This window comes from Elephas maximus, chromosome 9, assembly GCF_024166365.1.
Source record: "Elephas maximus indicus isolate mEleMax1 chromosome 9, mEleMax1 primary haplotype, whole genome shotgun sequence".
Taxonomy (NCBI): Eukaryota; Metazoa; Chordata; class Mammalia; order Proboscidea; family Elephantidae; genus Elephas; species Elephas maximus.
The window spans coordinates 25,951,870-25,964,384 of NC_064827.1; positions in this window are offsets into that span (position 1 = coordinate 25,951,870).

Genomic DNA, 12,515 nt, shown 5'->3' on the forward strand with positions numbered 1-12,515 from the left:
CATGGACGTTCTGTAGGAACCACTAAAGGCATCCCCAGGTGAGAACAGTAATATCCAGAAAGAAACTTTCCAGAGAGAGATTCCGTACAATGGATAAGGCAAATCATAGTTAGAGCTAACTTTCATATGGATTGTGGGGTTTTTGTTTGCTTTTTGGTAGCAGATCTCTCTCCCTCTTTCTCTCTTTTTTAAAAATCGTGCCTGACTCATTTAAAACCTTACAAATGAGTCAGTATTGCCCAATGTCACCTGAACAGGTAGCAGAGTGCTGGGGACCCAAAAGTATGCTTGTGGTTAAGCCAACATGGGATTAAGTATGGAGCAGTTAATTCTGCTGTGTGAAAAACAGATTTAAAAAAAAAAGGGGGGGAGGCGAGAAAAACATAATAAAAAACACTCAACATCCCTTTCCCTGGGTGGGGCAAATGGCTAACACGCTCTGCAGCTAACTGAAAGGATGAAGGTTTGAGTCCCCCCAGAGGTACCTCAGAATAAAGGCCTGGAGATCTACTTTGGAAAAATAACCAATTAAAAAGCTACAGAGCACAGTTCTACTCTGATACACAGGGATCGCCACGAGTCAGAGACGACAGCAACTGGGTACATATAATACATAATTAATTTAGACATGTCATAAAATACACAATTTCTATTTAAATGTGTATTACTTTTTCTCTTTTACAGGGCTTCCTTTAATAGCCATGTGATTCTCTGAAGGTTAGTGCTTACCTTGCCCTCCCATGGCAATGCAGGTCCAGCTCATGAGGTCTCAGACAGAAGCGGCAGATGACTTGGGGGAGGGGATAGAGTCGTCAGCACCGACTCTGGGACTGTGAGCAGTGTTCCTGAGTGGAGGGGAGGAAAAGGGAGCAAAGGCTGTAAGGGTCTTTGGGTGATGCCCCCATGCTGCACCTGGGAGCCGGGGCTTGGGAGCCGCCTGATGTGTTTATTTGGTGTGAGGTCAGCTACAGCTCTGAGGGCAATAACATGATCCCCATAAAATGGACCCCCCAGGCTGGGCCGCCGGCCTGTTTGCTGCCAAACCAGAGTGGTGGCCTCATAAATGAGACTTTGCTGTCAACTCTCTGTAAATGGTGAATTCATTCACTGGATTATACAACTCTTCCTTCCCCTTCCCTCTTGGTCCCCCTGGCTCGCTTTTGCTGCTGCTTTCAGATGAAAAGCAAAGGAAAAGAGATTTGATTTCTGTGCTTATTAACCACTCCAACAGAAGGTTTTGTGGAGAAGGAAGTTAAAATTGTTGGTACACATTAGAAAAAAATTTCTAGTTACAAGAATGGTAGAGAAAGACCTGAACTTGAGAGCAAACCACAGATGAATGTGAATTAACAACAGCTCTCTTCTCAAAAGCCAACCTGAAATGAGGATGTTTTATGCAAGAACAGCTGTTCTTGCAACTGGGTTTGTGTTTGTCACTCTTTCACATGTTACAGTTAGACCAGAAAATTCCCTGGGAATTCCCTTCCATCACAGGGCGAGCAGCTTCTCCATTCGAGTCGTTCTGCTGGGTCTTGAAAGATTTTTTGATCTTTAGGAAGGTATGATCACAAAATGGAGGAAGGGAGTAGACTGGGAAACAGAAGTCCTGGTTCCAGTTCCAGTTCTACCGCTATCGACCAGGTGACGTTAGGCAAGTCCTGCTATTTCCCTTGCCTCCGTGGCTTCACCTGTACAATGAGATGATGTGGGGAGGATGGGAACCATGAAGTGTCTTACATCATGCTTGTAAGTGCTCAGGAAATGATTCCTGCCTGCCCACACCAGGGTCCCACCTGTAAACTGAAGGGTTGGGCTAGAAGTTCTCTGAGACCCCTTCAGCTCTGCCACTTTGTGAGGCTGCTGGCAGCACCTTAACGAGATCTCCAGCTAACACTCCAGTGAGGCCTAATCTATTAGATGCCATCCAATTGGGATAGCACTGTGATTTTGACTTTGTATTATGGTTTTTATTTTATTCTGATTTTTTATTTGTATTGTCTGTATAATGGTTTTTTGTTTTTGTTTTTTGAATTGTCACAAATGCTTTGTGGAAGAAGAAAAAAGTATAACTGGGTGAAAGAATACATTAGCCGAAAGCCAATGATTAACAATAATAATCTGCTTTATTGAATATCTATGTGTGAGGAACTGTGCAAGGCACTTTATAAACATTAGGTCCTTAATCCTCACAATAGCTCTGTGAAGCCATAGTTATTATCCCCACTGTCCAAGTGAGGAAACTGAGTCTTAGAGAGGTCAAGCAACTTGTCCAAGGACACACAAATTATGAGGGGCAGGGCTGGGCCACAAATCCAGGTCTGGCTAACTAGGAGCAATGGTGTGCTGGCAAACTGACTTTTAAAACAAAAAACAAAACCCTGATTTCTAGCACTTGCCAATTTCTGTGGTGTAAATATGCCCACCATGCGTGATTTTAAGCTAACAACAGTTTAAAACCATCTCAAAAAAAAATTTCCTGAATATTTAAATATCAGCTTATGAGAACCAATAAGGGTCAGCTCCAACACACCCCAGAGAATGCCTGTGTTGGTCACCACTAGGTACACTGCCTGCCTGGATCATAGACTGGGGCTGGTAGAGAAGAAACGAAAAGAGGAGATGATCGTGGACAGAAAAGTGAGGAGGTGACAAATTCATTTGTGCATTGATTCATTTTTTCCACAAAAGCTTATTGAGTACCAGCTAGGTACCAAGCTTCATGGTATGTGCTTGGGCTATAGGCGTGAGTATGATGGGCAGGGTGCCCACACCTAAAGACCCCAATGTGTGTTGGGATGAGAGAAACATATAAACAAATAATTGAACATGTCATGTTATATAACTATTTATAAGGATCTATGGAAACTCAGGTGGAGGAATTAATTTTGCCCAGCAAGCCTTGAAGGATAGAGTTTGCCACATATATATGGAGGCTTCCAGGCAACGCATATTTTGCTTCCTTTCCAGTTTATGGAAGGGTTTTTCTCATGAGAGAGCTATGCTCAGCTTGTTGGTGTTCTCAGCTGCCTTAGAGTTGGTTCCAACTCATAGTGACCTAATGTATAACAGAATGAAACGTTGTCCAGCCCAGCACCATCCTCACCACCGTTGCTATGTTTCAGCCTATTATTGCAGCCACTGTGTCAATCCATCTCATTGGGCATCTTGCTCTTTTTCACTGACCCTCAGCTTAGCTCTCTGCATTTTAGAGTCAATCAAAGAAAGCAAAGATGGGGCCAAGAGAGGGACAGTGATGCAGAAAGTAAGCTCCTTAGGGTTAGGGATGTTGTACCCCAATATCCTTGACACTTCATACTTGCTGGGCACATACTAAACAATGCCACCTCTTGTGTGGGTAGGGGATGGTGGTGCCAAGGATCATCTGAGGATGGGACCATTCTCTGACTCACTCTGAGAAGCAGGAGGCCTTGTCACAAGACTTCAGATGCATTTGATGAGATTGAGAATGCCAGGAATTAGAGAATTCACAGTTTTTGTTGAAAAGTTCAGTATGGGAGAAGTGGTACTGGAGTTGGGGATTTTAATGGATGTTATTCACACTTGTTTGCTCTTCTCTTCCCCGGATTATCTGAGAGGAGGCAGAAGTTATGGAAAACCAGGGGGAGTTTGGTTATTCTTCACTGGGGTTTAGGGCCGTGTTTGTATGAAGTACATCTGCACATATATTTTGTATGTTATATTCTTCATAATATTCATAGATGCCTTCTAGTTTCCAAAGACTTTTTCCATAATTACTTTCTCTGCACTCTCAAAACAACCCTGTGAGGACATTAAAGAATATACAAATGTCTCGTTTAACTAAAGAGGAAAGCGAGGCTCAAAGAAATCAGTGACTCACTCAAAGTCATACAGCTAAATTCTAGCAGAGCAAGGGCTCAAGGTAGCTCATTCTAAACTTAGAGACCTTGCTCTCCTGGTCTTTCCATAAGATAATGCCAACTTCCTGGAGCGAGCAAGCTCCTGCTGAAACACAATAGCGGCCCTCCTTACTGTCTGAGAACTCCTTTCTCTGCAGTAAAAAATTGAACCTGCCTGCCCCAGATTCCCTGCCACCTCGTGACTTGGCGAGCAATTGCCTTAACGCTGACAAAATTAGGCCACCTCTAACCTAAATGGAACCCATTTTCAGAATAAGACCCTGCATGGAGGCCGCTCTTCCCTGAACAGATAACAAAAGCATGCTTCTGTGTGTCTTTTGCTGATGGAAAGGAATCCCCAGTGAGGCCTTTTTTCCCCCTGAATTCTCCCCAGTCCAGAACGTATCCAAGTTTCCCAGATTATCTCAGAAGAGCCATTCATCTATGAAGATGGCCAAATTGTTTTCCAGCTCGGTGGACAGGATGTGTGCGTGTGAGAGAAGGCGAGGGGGCGAGGAGAGGGGTCTGGGGAAAGGGTGAGGGAGACCGAGAGGAAGGAGTAAGATGAGAGAGAAGAAAATGGGCATGGACAAATGTGGAAGGGAAAAGGAAAGAAACCAAAGGGCCAGCCCTGACTCCGGGGTCCCGTCTGCCAGGGACATTTCAGCTGATTCCTCCTAGGACCTGTCATGGTCTGCATGGCGTGCTGTCACTCCCCATCACTCAGTTCTCACTGAGGATCTCTGTGTCACTGCTGTCACGAAGAGCCTGGCAAGTGGCGAAGAATTTCCTGGGGCGCTACCTGATACGCCATTATTTGCCTCTTATCATCCTAGCAGAGTAGTTACGCTGCTGTCAGAGGTAATGGAGACCATGCCACTAAGAAAATTGGCTGTAATTTATTTATCAATTGTTTCTGCATACCAGAAAAGCGGTCTTCTACTTTACAGCTGGGTCTAAGGTATTTGAGAGCCCCTGAAGTTCATGGTTTTCCGGTATTCTAAGTTCTACTTATGGCCTTTCCTGTATATGACACACAACACCACCCTTGTGGCTTGCAGGCTGTTTTCTTCTTTGCTTTCTTTAGTCACAAATCATCATGAGGCATCCCTTAAGTGCATTTGTATTGTTAAGTGCACCGGCTTGATTTGGTGTTAATTCAATTTGAGTGCCCTTAATATCTTGTGGGGGTGATGCAATGCAGGCTGCCTGTACCTTGTAAAATCGGGTCCCAGGTCTGCCTGGGAGCAAAGCACCTTTCCCATAGCCATTTACCAAAGTTGCTGATAAAATTTTCATAAGGGAACCTTTTTAGTCTGACCCTATTGTGTTATTCTACCATTAAGTCTCAGAGAACTGAGCCGGCTTCTAGTGACAGCTTATCACGTTCTCCATTATTGCTGCCTGCCTGTAGAGGTATAGTGTGGGCTCCCTTCCTCCCGGCTGCTTCTGGTGCCTTCTGGGAAAAGCTTGTGAACCAGCACCTAAGAGCTAATGCAAGGTTGTTTCTGTGGGTGCCAGCAAACTGAGCTTTCTTTCTGATGAGCAGGCTCCCTTCACCTTAGAAAGCTTGAGGGGCCCTGGAGGAATTTGTCAAGCCTTGAGGATAGGACTGGAGGGAGTAAAGGTGGGCTGAAGTAGAGTGAGAGTTAGAGAGCACTTTACTTAAAACTCAACACCAAAAGCAGTAATTACAATGTCAGCATCACCCTGACACACTGTTTGAGTTAAAGGATTAGGCCAAGTGTTTGTCTTGGGACTGTTGCAGTTAGAGATCTGGCAACATCATTAACTCAAAAAGAACTCCAAAATCTGGGGTCAGAGGTGGGTTTGCTTCTGAGTTCAGTTGCTTACCTGCTGTGTGACCTTGATCAAGTTAGTTAATCTCTGAGCTTCAGTTTTCTCATCTGTGAAATGGGAGTAAGACAGCTACTTCGTGGGCTTTTTGTTGCAGTGAAATGAGACAAGGCATGTAACGAGTGTGGACAGTGACCACCACACACACAGCATCTATAGTGACAATTTTCAATCTAGGAGGTCCTCAGAGGTCAAAAAGTGAGGAAGCTGCTGTCATGGATGGAATTGTGTCCCCCCAAAATATGTATCAACTTGGCTAGGCCATGATTCCCAGGATTGTGTGATCGTCTACCATTTTGTGATCTGATGTGATTTCCATCTCTCCCGCTGTCTCCCTGAGGCTCCAGGCTTTGCTGTTCAGTCATCAATGTGGGTAGCACACCCACGGACATAGGGACCAGAGGTGGATTCACAGTGCATGGGGCTACTTCCACTTCCTCGATTACAAGATTTCTCAACTGCAGGCTAACCCATTGTAGGTCATTCTGCCTTGGTTGTGGGCTGGCTCTAACGAATGGCTTAAGCCTGCCTGACTGTGTGAACATTATTGTTGTTAGCTGCCTTTAAGTTTGGGTCCTGACTCATGGCAACCCCACACACTGTGGAATGAAACATTGCCCCATCCTGTGCCATCCTCATGACTGCTGTAGTCCATAAGGTTTTCACCAGCTGATTTTCAGAAGTAGGTCATCAGGCCTTACTTCCCAGACCACCTTAGTCTGGACGCTCCACTGAAACTTGCTTAGCGTCGTAGTAACACACAGGCCTCCACTGACAGACAGGTGGTGGCTGTGCGTTGGTCAAGAATGGAACCCGGGCCTCTGCATGGAAGGTGAGAATTTGACCACTGAACCACCAATGCCCCAATAGCATGAACATGGCCTCTGCTTATCTCTGCTGCTTCAGGTGAAAAGGCATGGTGGTCTTAGAAACAGAAGTGGGAGGTGCTCTTTCAAAAGAAACTATAATTATAAAAGAAATACAGGTTCACTGTAGAAATTTTTTAAAAAATAAAATAAAACACAGATACTATAGCAAAAGAAAAAAATCATCTGTAGTCCTGTGCCTGTAATACCTGTAACTGAGTGACAATGTGCTGTGTTTTCTTCCAGTCTCTTTTCTCTGCACACTTGCTCACTCACTCTCTATAGTATATTACACTGGTTAAAAGCACAGACTCTAGAGCCAGTCTGGGTTCAAAATCTGGTTCCATCACTTACAAAGTGTATCACCCTGGACGTATTTAACTTTTCTACCTTTATTTCCTCATCTGTAAAATAGGGCTTCTTGATAGTGCCTTCCTCAGAGGGTCATTACTAGAAGCAAACAAGTGGATCCATGTAAAGCACAGGTCTGGGGAGAGGTAAACACCGTGGTGGTGTCTCCTTTGGTGGTTTGATTACGTACAATCAAAAAAAAAAAAAAAAATAGAAACCTGGTATAGTCTTCAGGAAGCGCAGTTTTGATAGGGGAGAATTTTCTTTGCTCACACCCTCCCGTAGACTAAAAAAAAAAAAAAAAAATAGGCCTCCTTAAATTGCTCACCTAGACAGGGTCTCAGTCAGGCTGAGCCCTGCCCTCCTCCTGGCTCAGCACACCGGGACCCAATGGTGATAAGAGTGTCTTCAGCTTCCAAAGGTCTGGCAGAAGTTAACACACAAGTCTCCAGCCTGATTCCTGGGGATGTTGTTAGACCTGTTTCATAGGAGGGAGGATTAAGATCCAGTAGGAATTGAAGCGACCCGCATGAGGTCTCCATACAGCTGAGGTGGGCTTGCTGGCTGCTGAGAAATGGACACTGCAGCCTGTATAAATGGCTGGGTCACTGCTTGGGCTTGAAACATGCTTTTATTAGATTGGAGATTTAGGCTTACATGGAGCAAGCACTTAGGTCAAAATCCAGGAGCAATGGAGCAAGCACTTAGGTCAAAATCCAGGAGAAAAGACAAGTTCTCAGAAACAAGCATCTCCTGGAAAAGCTCTGCGTCTCCTTGGTGTTGTGTATGATATGTACGTGTGTGCCTTACCATTTCTGTGTTTATGGGCATCCTTTTGTGGGATTCAAACATGCTGAGAGTGAAAAATGAGCATTTGAAACCAGGCTGGGCCAGGTAGTGTCATAAATCAGGAAGAAGACAGGGTCCAGCTTTGCGTGTGTGAGTATGTGTCTATGCGTGTAAGCATGTATGTGTGTGTGAGAGAATGTGTATGTATGAGTGTGTATGTCTGTGTGTGCGTGTGAGGAGAGCATATGTATGGAGAAGGCGCCAGCGTGAGAGCCTCACCGGGTGAGCGGGAGGAGCAGATGTGGCCCTGTGGAAGGGAGCTGGTTTTGATGAAATATTGGCTGATGCTTGGGGCACCAAAGGAGAAGAGGCTCTGGCCAGGGAACTGTGCTACATTAGAATTTTTAATAGATTAGCTTATCTGGTCCTTGATCTTCAAGGGTATTTGGGGAGCTGAGGATGAGGCATTTCTGCCCTGGTTTTTACCATGAGATGAACACTGTAACAGTATTCCCAGCCTTTCCCTCTGCACAGCCCAAGGCAGTGAGAGCTTGCTATTCACACCCCCACTCAGGTCATTTGGAGGAGGCTGACAGTGCCCAGGAATGCTGACATGTTTCAAAAAAAATCACACAAAAAAGAGCCCACTCAGATTTCTAAGGGGAGTTGCTGTCGGCCCATCCCAAGCTGGATTTTAGCATTGGATGCGATTGCCATGGCTCCCTTTCCCCAGCAGAAACACAAAATTCATATTCATTCTGTCCGGCTGCCGGGCTCCCCCTCTCCCTGTCCATCTGTCTGTCTGTCTGACTGGCTCTGCCTCGCTCTCTGAGGTAAAGGGTGTTCACTCTCATGAAAAGGGGAGTGCGCCAGGACGTTCCAGATGAGCTCCTGCCAGCGATGTTGCTTTAAACTCCAATGAGCTGAAGCGGCCGGGAAAGAGCGAGCGCGGGGTGAAGTCTGGTTTGATGTCTTGGCGCACTGGGGAGATGATTCATATAACATGAGCCCCTCGGGGGCCTCGGTTAAACCCCAGCCTCGCACCCCCAGCTGAACTGGAACTCTGAAGTCCAGCCAAGGAGCAGGACTGGCCCTGCCTCAGCAAACAATCGGTGGGTCAGAGGCAAAGGACAGGGGAGGGGTGCTTCTTTCACTGGAAAAATTACCTGCTGGGAAAGAAGGAATCGTATGATGTGTGTGATGGGGAAGTCCAGCCAGGGAGGACCTGGCTCTCACACTATGAGGCAGCTTTCAGGAGCCAGAAGGGACTTTCACTGTCTGAGGGGCCAGGAGGGCCCCGGCAAAAGTGGCTCTGGCCTGACTCTGGAAGGGCGTGTTGACAGGAGAAGGGAGAGAGTGGCACGCCAGGGCTGAGGATACAGGAAAGAGGGAAGCTGGGGGTGCGCTTGGCTCTCTTCAAACTCCCTGTCCTATGGCAAGAGGGAGACACAAAGGAGAGAGAAGACGCCCTATTTCTTCTCCAGTCAAGTGCAACGGGGTCTCGATTACCTGTACTTTGGCTTTTCTATGGTATTTAACATGGTTGGCCACCCTATCTCCATCCCCCACTCCAACTTCTTAAAATTTTCCTCTCTCTTACTGGACCCTCACTCTGCTTCGCTGACTGCCTTCCTTTCCTTTTTTCTGGAAACTGCATGATCATTTTTCCCTTAAGGAAGCCCCCTTCACCAGTGTTTGGTTAGTGTAAGTTTGGGTGGGGACATTTGGGGGTATGTGACCCAGGACTGGCCAGGTGATTAGGTTAAGGATGGGCTTGTGAGCCAAGTGGATGCAATCAGAGCCCAGCCTGGAACTTCACTTGGAAAGTTCTGTTGGCACTTTTGGGAAGAAGAAGCTCTCTTTCATCTGGGCTTGATGAGAGGAGAGGATAAAAGCCTGGAGCTTCTAGGGGGTTCTATGATGAAAATGTCTGTCTGAGAGTGAAGCCACTAGGTAGGGAAGCAGAGCTAAGAGATGGGTAGAGAACACCCAGATATAATCATACCTGAGGTCAGGATCTACCCCTGGACTCTTCAGTTATGTTAACCAAGAAATTTCCTCCTTTTTTTCTTCAACAAGTGTGAATTTTTCTGCTATCTGCAGTTGAAAGTGTTATGTCTATACACCTCTTTGTCTTTCCTGCATGGAGTCCCCTCTCCTCTTTCTGCTACTAAATCTATGTTTTTCTGTCAAAGTTGAGTCCTCAACCTTCTGTGTCTTCTTCTCTCCTCTTCCTCTCTCAGACTTCCCATCCATCTTGTGGCATCAACTGTAATCTCTGTGAGAATGACCTTTATGCTCACATTCGTGTTTCTTAGATCTCGTTGACTATTCCTTCTTGCTCCCTTATTGAATCATCTACCAAGTCTTCAAATATTTCTCTTGTGTGTGTTTTTTTAATCTCCGTCCTCCCTACCACCATTCTAGTCTAAGCTCTCATCGTGATCATTTCAAAAGCCTCTTACCTGGTTTTCTAACACCCATTTCAAATTGTTCCACCCATCTAGCACCCTCTAACTTATTTAACTTCCCAAATACCTCTTTCGCCTCACAGTTGAGTATAACAGAAATACAACACGCTGGTGGCTTTAAAGAACAGAAATGATTTTTTCATGGTTCTAGAGGCCACAAGTCCAAATCAGGGTCTTGGCCATATCGATTCCTTCTGTGAGCCTTTCTTCTAGTTTCTCATGTCTGCCAGCAGTTGTTGGTGTTTTTTTGCTTGTACATGGGTCCTCATGAGGCATCTTTCTTCCCCCTGTATGTGTTTCTGTGTCTATTCTGCTGTTTTTGTAACTCAGAAGTGATTAGGTTTAGGACACACCCTACTCTGGCATGGCCTCATTAACATAACAAAAAACCAAAAACCCTCTTTCCAAACAGGATCACATCCGCAGGTACAGGAGCGAGAACTTCACTGTGTATTTTTGGGGGACACGATTAATCCATAACTCTTACCTTAAAAAAAACACAATTCCTCACTTTTTTTTGTCATCTTCATGCTCTTCAAATATCAGAATTTCATGAGGCACTAGAAGCCACAGGATCATCTTCCAGGAATACTGTGTTTATTCCAATATTTCTTGAGACATGTGACGTTAACTAGAAAGTATTCAAATTTAAACTAGAAAGAAATTAAAAATATATTTATATTAAAATACACCAGTCTTTTGTAAAGCAGAATGCATATGAATTTTAAAGATTTAACACAAATTTCAAAGCAGTTTTGAGATTTTAGAGTTTCACTCTAGCTACCATCCCAGAGTTTTGGGCTTCCTTTTTCTCCTCCACTAGGAAAAAAGTTGAAGAAGCACCAGCATGTTGAATCCGGTCCTCAATTTGGTTTCTACTTCAACAGGCCTTCTCTTTCCTACCCTTCTTCTTGTCTCCTTGTCTCATTCCCAACACGCTTTCATGCCACTCTCCCATATCCCAAACTATCTCCCTACTCCTTTGCATCATCCCAAATCATTGTCTTCTCTCAGGCTTAATCACCAGCTCACAGTGGTCTCTCCCTTTCTTACCTTGCATAGCCTTTGGAATCCATACCAATAAACGGATTATATACTAGACTAGAGTCACTCCCTTGCTCAAATACCTCAAATGGCTCCCTCTTGTCTGGTTGTGGGATGAAGTCCTTACCATGGCACAGCAGATTTTTCTCGATCTGGTCCCTGCCTAATGCTTTAGTCTTAACTTTCCATGTGACCTCCCATTGATCTTTGCTATCCAAACTTCAAGACCCACTGTAGTGCCCCCAAAGCACAGTGTTCTCTCTCATCTCTGACTTGGGACATGATGCCCTCCCCAACTCTCCTCCTTTTCTTCACTTTACTCATTAAGACTCAAATAAGTCATGATATCCTCCTTGGCCATACCTACCATAGCCCCCTGAGTAGAACTTCCTCTTAGCATCAATTGGAACAACATGCTTACTTATCTCTCTGTCCATGAGATTGTGAGGGCCTCAAGTACACGAACTAATCATCTTTGTTTTCCCTGCTATAATATTTCTTAAATGAAAGAAAGGAAGAATGAATAGGAGGTATTAGGAGACATGGGATTCAGTGTCTCTGCCACTTAGTCACATACTCTTGGGAGACTCATTTTACCTCTCTAAACCTGTGCATTATTTTCTAGTAAGGTCTGTTTCATGGGTACAAATAGTCTATCTCTATTTTCCTGAGGACCTGATGGGAATATCAGTGGTTACACAGATTGAAGCTGAAGACAGCACATAGAACCGAGATTACAAACAAGGAACTGGGGTCAGTGGATGAGCAGGATCAAGGTTGCCTTCTCCCCTCCCAGATGGCACACCTTGCACAGAAAAGCATCTACATGCTCAGGTTTGGTTCAGGAGCCCTGGGTGAAGGTTAACAAAGGTCACAATTTTGGGTGAGACAGCATATTTTGATACATATTATTCTGTCCCACCCACAGGGAAGCTGTCAATTACATTTTTTAAATTCCAAAAGCTCTTACTTATTTGCCGATAATTCTTTTTACAAGTACCCTGTTCTTGTTTCATGGATGAAGAATTTTCTCTTATTCTTTTAGAATATTAATTACGTTGTTTTGACATTTTTTCTATGCTGTACCTTGTCTCTGTTTCCTGTGAATTCCTTTTGATTTCTTCCTCTCATGTTAGTGCGTTTCCTCAGATGCTAAGAGTAGAAACCATGTATATGTACTTATATTTAAGAATTTGGAACCAAAAGTTAATTGGAAAATCCATGAGCATGGATGGGACTATTAGATAGTGGGCATCACC